This window comes from Passer domesticus, chromosome 10 (assembly GCF_036417665.1).
Source record: "Passer domesticus isolate bPasDom1 chromosome 10, bPasDom1.hap1, whole genome shotgun sequence".
Taxonomy (NCBI): domain Eukaryota; kingdom Metazoa; phylum Chordata; class Aves; order Passeriformes; family Passeridae; genus Passer; species Passer domesticus.
In genome coordinates, this window is record NC_087483.1 from 43305385 (window position 1) to 43320867 (window position 15483).

The following is a 15483-nucleotide window of genomic DNA, read 5'->3' on the forward strand; positions in this document are numbered from 1 at the left end:
TTATACTATTTTCACAATGAAATACTACAAATTGTTCTGAATTATAATGACTACTATTTATCTACTTTTAGGAAGCAAAACTAGAGGATAATTTATTAAAGCACAGGAGGAACTCCTGAACACTGGAAGGTCACAGACTATGTGCTGAGCTGCTAAGCAAAAGTGTCTATGATGTTGCAGAGCTGCCATTTTTCTTCCTTGACAAAGCCTCCATCTGCCACAGAGCCATTTACAGCCTCAGAGTCAGAATATCAATGATTTCCAACCATTCCACAAGTCTGCTCTCACCTTGACATCACCTCTCTAAAATATCTAAAGCAGATAATACATATAACCCTCAACTATCTCTAAGTCCAGGCTTTATTCATCTGATATGCATTTAAGCTGTACTCTAATACACCATTTCTTTACTACCTCTGAATTGTTCAACAATATGAAAACACCAAATTGTACATCCTTTTCATTGTTGTGTTTACCTTAAAGAAATTACCTTTGAAAAACCTAAAAAGAAAACCTTTAACTATTGACAAAACATGTAAAAATAGTTAGAAAACATCTCTATTTACATCATGTACATGTACACCATCACAATTTACTTTCTTCTTTCCCTTATAAACAAAACATGCCTGGTAAGATACTTACTACACAGAATAAACTATCACAGCTCCACTGAAACCAGTTTTGAAAGCAAAACTACTTTCAGCTCTTAATGTATACACAAACTTATTTTTTAAAAGAAATCCAGATTAGAGATAAGTCAGAAGAGGAAAGAGAATCTTGACTTACTGAAAGAATAACTAATAATGGATTAGGTCCTCAGACAAAACAGATTATACCTAGATTTATAAACCAAATCAGATACACATATACACACACACATATATATTGATAAGCATAACATATATATACACACATGCATATGCACACGTATGCTCTCTGTCAAGTACAAGAATATACACTCCATTAGGCTCATTACAATATGCCTTTAATGAAAGAATTCATAGATAGCAACTTTTGGAGTCTCAAAACACAGGTGAATATCCGTAGTCCAGACTAATTTTAAAACAAGCAAAGTTTCAGCTTGATTTCATAGTGAAACTGGGCCACAGAAGAAACACTTTTGTATTACAAATATGTATGCAATCACATATGATAGCCAGAACTTCAACTACTGCCATACAAACCCTCAAGATGCTAAGTACACAGGAGTAAAATATTTGAACACTAGATGAAGCTTGTGAGCATCTTTATGAAAAAATTACGTCATAACACCTGTAAAGTACATATTTTACAATCCAAATTTTTGAATAATCAAGTGTACAATTATCAATGTAAATAGCAAAAAAAAAAAAAAAAACCACATGCAATATGCCTCCCTCCTTGTACTCATAGCCCTTACAAAGACCAGACTTTTTGGAGCTTTCCTTGTGTGAATTAGTCAGGTCCTACTAAAACAAGCTTTCTAGTTGAAACAGGGACACAATACTCAAGATAAGTTACCTGCAGGAAAATTCCTGAAGACTTAGATTGAAAGTATAAGGTGGCAACAATTTACATATGGAAAAATATCTTTTCATAGTCAACTAGAAATGTCTTCTTAACTTGAGCATCTAAATTTCAGAGCTACTGTATAATAAGACTCTGAAATTTATTAAGAAAAATATTTCTCTTTTCCTGTAAGTGGGCAAAGCTTTATTTTTAAATGCTAAGAACATTTCCTTCTGTAAGAAAGCCAAAGCAAACAAAGTGAAAACTCTAATCTAATCATGTGTACTGGAAAGAGTTCACTTTTAAACTTTTGAAGGAACTGTAAACAACAAAAACACTTTCTTGTGCGAACAGAATGTTGCTATTGCAAAGATAAATCAGCTGGTCTAAACAACATGGTGATACTACCAAAAAATTAATTTACGTCTGAGCTACTCCAGTTCATCTGTACAATAAAGTTTAAGAAACTACTTATTCCTCCTAGCAGTGGATTTACAATACTAATTTAGAATCTGCCTCTCAGCAGATAACCATTATTAAATTTCGTTTGCAGCAGAAGCACTAAGAAAGTTGGGAGTAAGTCTTACAGAAACTGTCAGTAAAGGGGCTTTGTGCCTTGTTTTGGCTTTTTAACTGCCTTCCTATTATAACTTACAACACATCAAATGTAGACTATTAGTTTAAAAGAAAACCATTATAAAAAATAGGTGTTCCACAGAGAAATATGCAGTTTGTTAATTCTTTCCTTGAAACCTTCAGTCCCTTTGTAATTTTACTTTTGTAGTTTTAGTTGTTTGATCTAATGTGTTGTTTTACCCAATAAAGGCATCTAAATACATACAAGCAAGGATATACATGTACATACACGCTAACCATATTTGCAGACAACATACAGCAATAAACTACTTCCAATTTTTTAATAAGATAATTTTCTAAAAATAACTACATAGAAACAAATAGAAAAAGGCACAATTGCTCTGTGTTTCATTTATGTTCAATATAATTACTGCAAGCATATAAAACTGTTACAATCATATTATCTTTAGTTTCTTAGTCAATGTTAATTTTTAGCATACTAAAGTGAAAATGTAATTAAATCTCCAGGTGTTACACATGTATGAAGAAAGCAAATTCCCATGTTCTGTGGGGGATGACCTGTTTTGGAAGCTTTTAAATTTCTTCTGAGCTTGCTAAGTGTATATCCACCTACACAGTTAAAAAAAAAAACCTAATTGCTACTTTTCAAACATTATTACCACAAACCATGAACAGTCTCCTTTTATAGACCCAGAACAACTCTGTTTAGAAGGGACCACAAAGTTCATATCCCATCCCACCCCCTGCCATGGCAGGGACACCTCCCACTGTCCCAGGCTGCTCTAAGCCCCAGTGTCCAGCCCGGCCTTGGACACTGCCAGGGATCCAGGGGCAGCCCCAGCTGCTCTGGGCACCTGTGCCAGGTGTTCCCTGTGTCCTGTGCCTCCATCCTTTGTCCCCAGTCCCTGTGCAGCTCTCCTGGAGCCCTTTGATCCAGGGAGAGCTCAGAGCCCCTTGCAGGGCCTCACTCTCTTCTCCAGGTGAACACACCCAGCTCTCCCAGCCTGGCTCCAGAGCAGAAGGGCTCCAGCCCTTAGACCACTGTTGTGACCCCCTCTAGACCTACTTTAGCAGCTCCACATCTTCCTTGTACTGTAGACACCAGAATTGTTCTGGGGGTAATATAAAAACAGAGATACCTTTCCATAACCAAATGCACATTTCCAGGAATTCTCTGCATCTTTTTGAGTAGTTACATGATGTAAAAAGGCAAATACAGCTATGATGCTTATATATGTAGGTGCTTAAGTTAACTTTTCATGAGAAGGGGAACAGTTGTGGAGAGAGAGCTACCGATACCAATTCAAACTGCCATAAAACCATAGAACTACTTCTATTAACCTGAAACACCAAATTTTTCTTTTTTTTTTTTTTCCTCCTTAATTCTCTGTAAAGTGTGTTCCAACTTGTTATCAACAGTTTCTCATTAGCTGCCCAGACTCATCAAATTTCACTTCTGGTTCAATAATCCCAGTTTTTGTTAATTTTCTTTTATTCCGAGACATAGAAGCTGCAACTGATAAAGCAGATGGTTTTATAAAAGTAAAATAAAAACTGTTTGTCTAACTTGCTTGTTTCTGCAAGTATTCTGTTCTTTCATTCAGCTGCAAATAGGCTATTATTTATCTACATTTAAATTTCAAGTAAGGGTTTTTCTGGGCAATTTGCTTTCGTATTTTAAACTGAAATAGATGAAATCTTTCATGGGTTTGACTCACACTCGTTTTTTGTTGATGCTTGCTTTCACACTCCTAGCCACCAGTTCCAAGTAGGCCACTGAATACTTTGTTACTGTGAAATTGGGTAGTTTTCAAAACCTGTTAAATCCCTACTTAAACTTTCTGTACGACACTTGATTTCTGAATCTTCTAAAGTGTTGCTCTTCTTTGCTCTTTTTTTTCCCCGCTCTGCCCTCCCCTCCAAAAAATAGAAAAAATAACTTAAGTGTAGTTCTCACCTATGAAGATGCTTCTACTCATCACCATACTCACCCTAACACCAGTATTCCTGTAACGGCAACATCTCTCAGAAGCATGACATTTACGTTCTCATGACAATTTTTGTCAAAGAGGCCTCTCTTCTTAATTTCCTAACTTTACTCCAGAAAATTTTGTTCAGCCTTCTGCTGAGCTGATCTTTTACTTTGAAGTCTTTTTTTTTTTATTATAGCCAACAATAACTTGTTTAGTTACAACCATATAAAAAACTTTTTGAAAGTATTATCTGTATAACTTTCAAGTACTGTGTCAACATTCTAAATTAGCTGTTTCCCCAAATAAATTGGGACTGTTAGAATTCAGCCATGATTAGGAATTAAAAGAATTTTGTATTTGGGGAGTAGAAATTAGTATCCAAATTAGATATTGGATATATCTACTAGATATTAGATATATCTATATCTGTATTAGATATATTAGAACTTCCTATGTAAAATGGCATCACTGTAACATGAAAAATAAAAAAGAAATCCCACCAAACAAACAAACCAACCACCAACACCACAACTGACAACACAGAAGGAATTATTGCTTAAACTTTCTGTAGGACACTTGATTTCTGAATCATTTTTCCCAATCTTTTTTTCTTACCATTTTTCCGAATCTTTTCAAGCTCTTCCTTCCTCAACCTATTTATTACAACCCAAGGCACACTGAAGTGCCATTTTTTTGTTTGGATGCAAGGGTTGTTATTGCTTCATAGTGAAGAGAGTATGTTCTGTAAGCTAAAGAATTGACTGTACTCACAAAAGTGTTAGAGATTATTAAGGATACATTTTTTATTATTATTCAGAGATTTGATATTTTTCATCTCTCAGAAAACAATTAAGCATGGTTGGACAAACCCACAAAGAAAATAAACTGGCACACTAAGTTAGTACTAACAGCCACCACCAAAGAAAGAGATCGATACCTGGCTATTGTTTCTCTTTTATTTTTTAATGCCTACAAGAAAACTCATTAAAAAGCATAAATCTTTCTATAAATTCCTCCTGTTCTTCTCCAACTGCATACTTAAAGGGAGGAAATTCATGCATGTCAACTTGACCATTTATGAAGCATTTTTCTCATTTTCCTAAGTAAGGCACTCTTTTCTTCTGCTTTCATCCTGATGGCTCCACAGAGTAACAGTGGTCAGCTGCTGCCAGCAGCAGTTCTCGTTCTATGCTTGGAGGTCCAGGAAAAACTGCCCCACAGAGTAGGACTTATTGCCCCACAGAGCACAACTCATAAATGGTAACTCCCACAACATTAAGGAGGAAGGAGCCCTTCGAACACCTGAGTGTTCAGAAGTCAGGACAAACTTTTAACTCAAGCAATGCACCTGTGTTCTTAGTAGAATTCTGCCTCCTTCCCAAGGTAAAGGATTTTTAAAAAAAAAAGATTTCACAAGTAAGAAAGTTAGCAGGTTTAGCTTTTCAAAGCCAAACATACAGGTAATATTTAATACCAATTTTATATTTCATCCCCTTATCCTCTGCAAAACTGGAAGCTTCTTCTATAAAGTTACTACATCCTTCCAGTCACTGGAGGCTGGGAAAGAAGCACTCTCAGTACATCCCAGCAAAAAACATTACCTCATTAACAAAAAAACAACAGGGTTAAGCTTTTATTAAATGAAGGCTTTTTCACTAAAAGCAGCTCAGGTTACAGAAGTTGACAGTACACTACCTCATTACAGGAAGTTTCACAATAGCTGATTCTGCACTAAACATGAAATACTGGATAAAGCCTTCCTATTTCTGTTATTGCAAATTATTTAATGACTTTCCTAGTTCTGCTTTTTGATTTTTTTCAATGGTTCAGAATGCTGCTCATGATTTTGAAATAGCAGGCTATCACACCTCCCACCCTTACCTGCTCGCCTATCACCGCCTGCTAAGCAGTATGTTCACCAGAAAACTGCTCTTTGACTTTATTTCACTTGATTCCTCCTGTTTAGTAGATCTGCTCTCTTCATATTAACCTATTCCTTCTTTGAATTTAGCAGCTGCGGGTAGTGCCCTTGCTATTCCCACAAACACCATATTAAGACACATGTAGTGGCTGCCACAGCTTCTTCCACATTGAACAGAAAGCACTTGTGAAACCTGAGCCTTTTAAATTTAATCTTACAGATTACTCTAACCAGCATACAAAAATTGGTTTAGGCTTTTCTTCCCTAGGTGCAAATTTCACCTCTACTGACTGCAAAGTTACATCTGGGATGAGGGCCAGAAGGTCACTATTGAGACATAAGACCCCACTGTATCGCCCAGTCTAGTAAAACAAGAAAACTCATGTTCATAATCTAGCAAAATATTTTGTGTTCTCTGACCATGCAAAATGCCCTTCCAAATTGCTAAAACTGATTTTGGAATTAATCTTGCAACACAAACTCTCAATTAGTTTTAAATACTCTGTAAACTGTACAACTACTGAAGGTATACACTAAAATTAAATGCTATCAAATTTATATTTCAAGCTTACATATGAAGTAATCCAGAAAGAATGATGATAATATTATGTTAATTGTTAAAGACCTTCTCAACAGCTAAACCTGAAGTCACAAAAACAATTGCACCCACAGACTAAGTTTTACTTAGACTAATCCGTAATTTTTAGCTGAGGCTGTGTTTAATGTCTGGTTGAAATCACGACCTGGATGAAGAATTTAGCACTAAGCCATTCAGTAAATAGTATTTTGCTTTTCCCTGTACGAGTCATGCTTCTCAAAGAACTATCAGAATGCTTACTGCTACAGCTTACTTACTATGACCAACGTGGTCAGTTCAGTGATATTGCTGTTCAGCCACCTGAAAACAGAAAACAACTGATGATCAAGTGAGTCATCGAGCAACTTTTGCAAGGATAGAGAAAGACACATCAAACAAAATACTGAAATTTATTTTTAAAAAGTACGTGAGGCATTTCCAGCACACTGAAAGCACTGTGTTTCCCACTGCCAGATACGAAGCCATTACAAGAGGAGCAGTTGAAGATGTTCCATAGTAACACTTTATTTGTTTGCAACCATCTGTTTAAATACACATACCCATTTTACTATAACTAAATTGTGAATGATACAGTACAACAGGCACCCCTTCAATAAACACAGTAAGCCAGAGGAATCTGTCAAAATGCAAAGTAATTCCCAAAACATAATGGTAAATGTTATTTTTTTTATAATGGAACCAGAGTTTCATTCCAGTAGTGATGCTCTCTAGCATGCAGACTTCAAATTCTCCTCATGCTATGAGAATTCAGTAGCATCTGTGTGTCAGTACACAATCCACACATATTGCACTGAAAATTTAAAACTCAAAATAATTTTCAGCACTTGTTTGGATTGTTTACTTCCCAGATTTTTTTTCCCCTGGGTAGATCAAGTTTTTCTAAACACCTAGTTCACAAACAGTGTATAGGACAATGAAAACAGCACAACGGATGCAACATTTCCATTTCAGAAAAACGCTACTTGCTATAGTAGTAGAAATCCAATACTGTTGGGATTTTCTGATACATATTTTTTCACTGAAGATGTGTAAAGATTCAGTGAAATTTTACAGCTTGGTACTTTAAAAATATCTTCCATAAAATTAAACATGCACTTGCTTTACAAAATTTAGAGGCTCTCTTCAGCTACAGTGACAGACAATTTTAACTAAGCAAACCAACATAATTTGCATACATATCAAAATGCTAGAGTAAAATGGCATTTCAGGATTTTTCTTTGGGTTTGCCTTGATTGTGGCTTTTGGGGCTTTTAGACCGAATGCGTTTTAAAAAACAAATGTATAGAAAAACAAGTATTTTTATTCTAGATCCTTTTCTACAGCATCACACTGCTGGAAGCATAAAGTTCACCTATCTCACAGTGGCACAAACAAGAAAGAACACTAATAAGCTAACACAAACAAAACTTCAGTCATCTACATGAGTAAGAACTTCTTTAAGAGTTAGGCAAGCTACCTAATTTAAATCTAGGTAGGCAGTTGCATCAATAGCAGCCATACTTTTTTTTAAATGTAATCTTAAATTACAGCCTGTTGCGGTGTGATGCCATGGTGTGCCTCAGTTTCCCCTGGTCCCTCCCCTGACGTTTCCTTCCCCAGGTGGGCTGTCAATCACCACCTCTCCTCTTCCCCACCCCTGACCCCTGCTAGGCACTGTCTACCAAACCAGAAATTCCAAGGGGAGCATCGAGTGATTGGCAGGTTCACAGGACGCTCTCCACCCCCTGGGGGGCCATTGGCCCACCCAGGTGTCCCTCTCACCCGAGACCCCCTCCCCTGTGCCTGGCTGGCGGTCCCTGTGTTCCCTCCCCTGCCCCTCTCCCCAGGTAAAAGGACCAGCAAACCGCGCGGTCGGGGTTCTGGTGGAGCTGTTGCAGGATTCAGAGGCCGTGCGGCCCGAAATAAAAACTCTGGATCAAAAACTCTCTATCAGGACCCACTCCCCTCTTCACCTCGCCTTAAGGGTTTCTCCAGCTCAGGAAGGCCTGAGGAGTGACCCCCTCAGCAGCAAGCTCCAGCCCCAAGCTCTGGAGCTCGGGTGTGCCCAGCCTTGTCCCCACGTGCCCAGCTGTGACCACAGGTACCGAACAGCCTCTCTGGGGAGGAAGGACCACAGGTGCCGCTATTTGGTTGAGCAGCTGGGACCAGACAGACCAAGGCAGTCCCATTCAGTAATATTGGTAAATTCCAATAACAGCCTGTAAATGTGTGGGCATTAACTCCAACTGCTTTTTTTGTTTGTTCGGGCCACCAGTGTCAAGCCACACTCCCAGGCCTGCCAGGAAAGCAATAGGTATTTTCCCCCCTCGACAAAGGACAGCCAGGAAAAACATCAAAAACTATAAAGAAAAAGCATCATGTTTATTCTTTCAAGGGGAAATCTAAACATTGATATTCTCCTTCTCCACCCTACTGCCATACTTTGACACCACCAAAAAACCCCAGCCAACTGGAACCAAAACACAGGAGGAGACAGACGATACCACACAGTAATTACACCATTTAAACAATTGGAGCAAAATATCTGAGAGAGAGGAAGCTTTAAAAAGTATGCACTTTGCTACACTCTCAATCCTGCTGGCTGACTAGAGCCCTGAATTATCTTCCCAAAAGCAGAAAACAAAGGTGTATTTCCTTTCTTGAGTTGGAAATGTGGCACTTCCTGCACTACCTGAAGCTCAAAGCTCAAGTACTTGCTCTCAGCTAATATTCTGCAAATATGTTCTACTTCTGACTACAGACATTTCTGTGGCACTGCTGAATTTGGGGTTTGGGATTAGTCCTGAAGGCACTGAATAGTCCCCCAAAACCTAGAGGTTCAGTGAAGGCAGTGAAAAAAAGTTCTTCAGGTTCTTGCTTGCCACTTGCCAAGAATGATAACCAGCTACTTAAGTATCTGGCAGGCAGGGATACTGTAGAGTCACAGCTTCTTCAGCTCTGAGTCAAGTAATGAAATAGTTTTAAAAACAGGTTCTACTATGGCTCCCTGATTAAAAGCACACAGACTGGTTTTGGCCCCAGCGTCCAATGTACAGAGTAAACAGATGCCCTAAATGAAAACCAAGGTAGAACTCAATAGCAAAGATATGATTTGGCATAAACGGAAGGAAATTATACAACACCAACTTCTCCATACAGTAAAAAAATACTCTAAGGGACCAAAGAATATTGTTTCAGATTAAATATTCTTTCTTGACATAACTGCACACACACAAACACTGACAAGCTCAGGATTAACCATTTAACTGTGCAATACTGGAAGTCCTTGAAACTGGTTTCTTCCTCCTTTCAGTACTCACAGTTATTCTATTAAGGCCTTACAGAGAAGCATTTGTTTGTGGTTTATTTTTAGATTTGTTTTTAGAACCAATTATTAGAAAATCTAAAACAAAATATCCTCAGACACAAACAAAATCCTAAAGCAAATTAAGAATAAAAGGCCAGAAACAGCCAACATTTCACACTCAATAACAATGGAGACAGGTGGAAGTTGAGAATTTAAAACTAAAAACAACAACAAACAAACAGACAAAAAACTATAACAACAACAAAGACCTGAGAATGGGACACTTATAATGGACAAGAGTAATTTTATTGTTTATTTTCCAATTTCAATATTGACTATGCAACATTAGTGTAACCTAATCAGGCTTCCCTGCACTATTTCCTTACTGTGTAAAAGGTAAAGACAAAGGAAGCTTCCTGTGCTTAGTATTAGCATATAAATGGAGGTAATTAAGGTTTGACTTCAGTGGGAAGTCAGGATGAGGTGAATACCCACCTTTGTTACTCTTATCACTTTGCAAGGTGGGTTTTTAAACAAGATAACTGGTTTACATTCTGGGAATGGCATCTTTTCATTTAAATCGAAACTTAGTATCTGAAAGCACTACAGAATGCAGCAAAATAAAACAACGTTTTCAAAACCTGTGAGGAAAGACATTTTCTATCTTGATGACAATTTGCTTATTTCTCCAATGTAAACATACTACAAAAGATATGCCTGTCTTCTAAAAACTTAGCACCCTTTTTAATTACATTGCAAACAAAGACTGAATACTTTTCTAAGGTTACATTCTTCCCGGTTTTCATTCATTAAAATTCAGGACTTATCTGCTCTGAAAGTTTACTGTGACAGGAAAGCTAACAAAGTTGTAGCATTCATAAAAGACTCAGAAAGTGAGATTAGGGAGCTTTATCAATCTGTTTCATACTTCTATTAATATTTGTAACCAGTAGTTCCCGAAAACCCTATAGAAAGAACATTTAATAAAATGCGGGGTCCTTATTCACTTGAACTTACCTGAACATTTGAAAAAAACTGAAGCAAGTTTCTCTATGTAAGACAAGACATACTATTTTTGGTAGTTTTAAAAGGCATAGCAGAAGTGTCATCAATACCTACCAAAGACTAGTACATGACAACATATTTATTGAAAACCCCTTCTACTGAATAGTCAAAAGAAAGACGGAAGCCATGGGCTCAAAACACAGTTTTAGAAAAGTACCCTGACTTAAAAAAACCTGTAAAAAAATGTGTGTGTGGTTAAGTCTCATCTCCTCTGGTGAACTAATGTTGGAGAACCAATCATTCAAAAAAAGGGATTTAGAGCAAAAGATCAACCAAAAAGAAGTCAGAAAATGTTGAACCAAAAGCCAAAGCAAAATTATCCCTTATGATTTTGAAAACTGATAGTTCAACAGGAGTTCAGTATTGCATCATCATATTTATATGCATCAGTCAGTATGAAGAACATTTAAGTAACAGAAATCAATTGCTTTATCTAAGACTTTGGGTTCTGGGTTTAATTTCTTTTGAAAAAATTATGTAGTTGGGTTTTGACTGCTGCAATTCTCCTCCTCTCTTCCACAAACCAGTGAACCAGTATGGAAAGAGCGCAGAACTGAAAATAACTTCTGGATCAAATTTACTTCCTTCCTATCCCACATCACACAATTCTTCTCATAATGGATAAAATATCATCTTGAAATTTGGTTTCCTTCTCCAATTTTTACATCTTTCAGGTTTTCAGCTTAAAATCAGACTATTTGCTTGAATCCTGCAATTTCTATGTTCTTTACACTTTTTTCTTGGGAGCTTGCACACCATGGGGCACAAGTATGTGAGAAGGATGCAAGGTTTAAATTTTGCTAAACTAAAGCAGTTTAAATTCTTTCAAATCCTTGTATAAATCTTCAGATTACCCTCCAAGTCCCAGTGTATGTTCTCTTCACCTATTTTAAAAATAAGCTTCTTAAATATGAACAATCCTTCTGGAACAGAACAGAAATAAACTATACTCCAGATGACGCCTTACCAGGATGTTCCCAATGCAACAATTATCTAAGAGAATCACTAAAGTCACTGCAAAAAAGCATCCCATGTAGAGACACACCTCAGCGACTTTCTCAAGTACAGGCCCATGAAGACTCAGCTGTCACATGCCTCCCCACTGGACAGAACCCTTCAGCGGATAAGCTCTTTACAGCTCTTGCTGCACCTTCTAAACAGAAACAATGCAACTGGGGGCAGGAAGTGGGGATCCACCAAAAAAACCCCCCACACTCTAAACCATCTTCAATATGATCTAGTTACATTCAACTTCATTTCTTCAAGATGCTCTTGTTTCTTCCGGTCATTTGCAATTGAACATTCCTCAGATTACGATATGTAGAACCACAAGCATGACTTCTACTCCCCTCAAACACCATGCTTTCTCTCACTATTATTTCATCAGTCCTCAAAAAACTGCCCACTCTTCACCTACAATAGACAAAAATCTAGAACTGTGAGGAAAATTAAGGCCTCTACCCACATTTTAACTTTGTATATATAGAATGAAGATAAGACATGTTAAATCAATTTCACTGTACTAAGAAATCATCTTTTCAGCAGCAAATGGGAGTTGTCCATTTTTATGACTAATGTCCTAAGTGCAAGAAGCCATATTTTTACAGTGAGTATGGTAGCACTGCTTTTTGAAAGCAGAAGCCACACAAACCCTTAGGTTAGTACCTGATTGTACAGTGGGCAAACTATACCCCTCTGTTGTAAAGGAAATACGGAAGTTAGTTAGCTGCTAGAATGGTGCACACAGGAACTATGCATTGGCCCCAAAATGCCACACTGTGTGTGGCCCACACACAGTTTCACTGTATTTTTTTAAATCCATGTAATTTGATCTATGCAGCTGGAGGCATCTCTCATATTCAATCCCTGTGTACAGAGATCCACTGACACAGAATTGCTTAGGTTGGAAAAGCCTTCCAAGACCATTGAGTACAACTGTTCCCCCATCACTGCCAAGGCCACTGCTAATCCATGCCTCCAAGTGCCACATGGCTTTTAAATGCTCCCAAGGATAGGGACTCCATTACTGCCCTTAGTAGCCTGTGCCAGGGTTTGACAACCCTTTCCAGGGAAGAAATTGTTCCTAATATCCAATCTAAGCCTTTCGTGGCACAAAACTGTACAATCATACCAACATAAATACCTTCTAGACAGAATCCTTATTATCCTCTGAACTGTCATATTTCTTTAAGTCTCTATTGATTTAAACTTGTTTGTTGGACCATTTTCCAATACTAGAAAAATATTACTAATTCTCATACTAAAGCAATTGTTCATTATTTGACCTGCAAATGCTGAAAAATCTCTGTATACACTATGTGAAGAACAAAGATATCCCTCCTTTGAGCTTACTTCTGTTTCAGTGTAACAGATCACAAAAGCATAACCATCAATTGGAGGCTTTATTTAGTTCAGTAGTATTAAGAAAACAAATTCAACTTTTTAAAGTCCTTTTTGCATTTTTCAGGTAAAGCATGTCTGCAAAACATGCCACTTTTTTGCATAATTATTCTTTCTCTAAAATAGATCAAGCTAAAAAGCAAGAAAGTTCAGAAAGCTGAGCTATGGGGGTTTATTCACATTGTTGACTATTTTGTGCAGCTCGACAACGTGAGATTCCAACACTTGGCTACTCAGAAAAAGAAGGCACCGTGGAAGAAACAAAAGCTGCATGGACTGTCAGAGCTGTGTCAGCACATTGGACACTTATGCCACAAACCTTTCCACATCAGGACCTCTCACTGTTATGATGACTGAAAGCAAAGATGTCAGCTATGACATGGCCTACATCATCATTAGGTATTTTGATCAAGATTCAACGCTTGTGAAAAAATTATCTTTTAGCAAAGCTTGCCCAAAAGTGCTGAAAGGCTTTTGCATTGCTTTAATTAGTTTTCATCGACTCCCACATTCTACAGACATGACAGAATTTTTCTCTGACTCAGCACTTCCAGGGATCAGTAAGCACACTTAGGACTAAAAAGCATGGCCATTCTAGACAACCTCCCTATGTGTCACTTCTGTACATTTGAGAAACAAAAATTGTGTCAAGGCTATTCTCTAACAAGTGAGGACATGTTGGTTCTTAACGAACTACAATGCCAGTAGAAAGTGAAGAAAAAAAAATTGTCAGTAAAAATTCAAAACTGCTCCTCTTCCTGTCATCACCTTCAGTGGAAGATAAGAAAACATGAAAATAATTTTTTCTTCTAGCAAAGTGCCATTTCAGCCTTTAACATCCATTTTAAGCTAAATAACAAGAGAAAGTCTGAGAATTACTGCACTTGCAGGACTTGATCCTCTTTTTGAAGACTGACTGCTACCTTGAGACTGCGTATTTGCTCTACAATGCTGGAAGCTCTTGCAAACAAGAGGGGAGCAGCAAGACATGGTTTCAGCATTCACATAGCTAGCTACTCCAGTCTGCCAAAAAGACAGTAACTGTTTTGCATAGTGCCCCAGTCACATACAAAGCTTCACTGCATCGTACATGATTCAGAGACTCCTAGACAGTATTATAAAAGCTATAATTACACAGACACAAACACAGCTGAGGAAAAGACAGAGAAAGCAAGAATGAAAAAATCTGACAAAGGAAGAAAATAAGAAAAAAACAAAGCTATTAGAAAGTTTCAAAGGCCTTTTTTTTAATTAATAGATTAAGTTACTTAAGAACAAAAATGCAACCCAACCGTAAAGTCTCACAGGAATTAAGTGAAACTATTAGAATGAAGATGATAATGATGAAGGTACAGGTACCTTTATTAGGCATGTGTTTAGTCACACAGGCAGCACATAGTTGAGACATATCTAAAATGTTAGTAAGTCACTTTTATTAAGTTTCCCAGCACTGAAGTCTGGTAACAAATGGTTAGGAAAGGTGTGAAATATAGGTTTGATTCACAATTAGATTATGTGAAGCACACAAGCTAATATAAGAGTCTTACTCTGAAAACTGCAACAAGAAGATAACTCTTTCCATGTAAAGATATTATTTCCAGGTCCTTAAAAAACAAAGTTTGATCTCCAAAACTGAGATGCTGTAATGTAACAAACAGTAAACATTTTGTATCTTCTCCAATAAAAGCAATTATCACTTGCATGCTAAAGCACTTCAACCAAATGAAATTGGAAATCAATTGGTTATCAAGCACAGCTACATTTAAACATCCTTTATATCAGATCTTCTGTCCTTATACTTCCACATCAGTCATAGAAACATTGCCCTGCCTGTCTACAAAACCAATTAATCAAACTTGTAAAAATAAATTTTCAAAGATGTATGTGTGTGTGTGTATATACAGGGACACCTTCCATTACTCCAGGTTGCTCCAAGCCCTGTCCAACCTGACTTTGGACACTTCCAGGGATGACACAGCTTCTCTGGGTACCCTGTGCCAGGGCCTCAGCATACTCATGAGGAAGAATTCCTTCCCAATATCTCAGCTAAACCTGCCCTTCCAATCAACTCGCATTTAGAGCCCAAGACACCATGAGAGAAAACGCTCCCCGGTATTGTGTGACACTGAAGAGTTAATTTAAACCTAACGCAGAA

General features: G+C 37.4%; 1 protein-coding gene across 19 annotated transcripts in view; it reads right to left on the reverse strand.

Moving 5' to 3' along the window:
* Window positions 1-15483, reverse strand: part of BAZ2B (bromodomain adjacent to zinc finger domain 2B) — a 117135-nt gene that overhangs the window by 79730 nt on the left and 21922 nt on the right. For 2 of the 19 annotated variants that reach the window (XM_064435397.1, XM_064435408.1), the window contains exon 2: window positions 6835-6877. The exons of the other annotated variants lie outside the window; for them this stretch is intronic. The gene's annotated coding sequence lies outside the window, so the exon portion shown is untranslated. The remainder of the gene's footprint in view (window positions 1-6834; window positions 6878-15483) is intronic. 19 annotated transcript variants of the gene reach the window in all.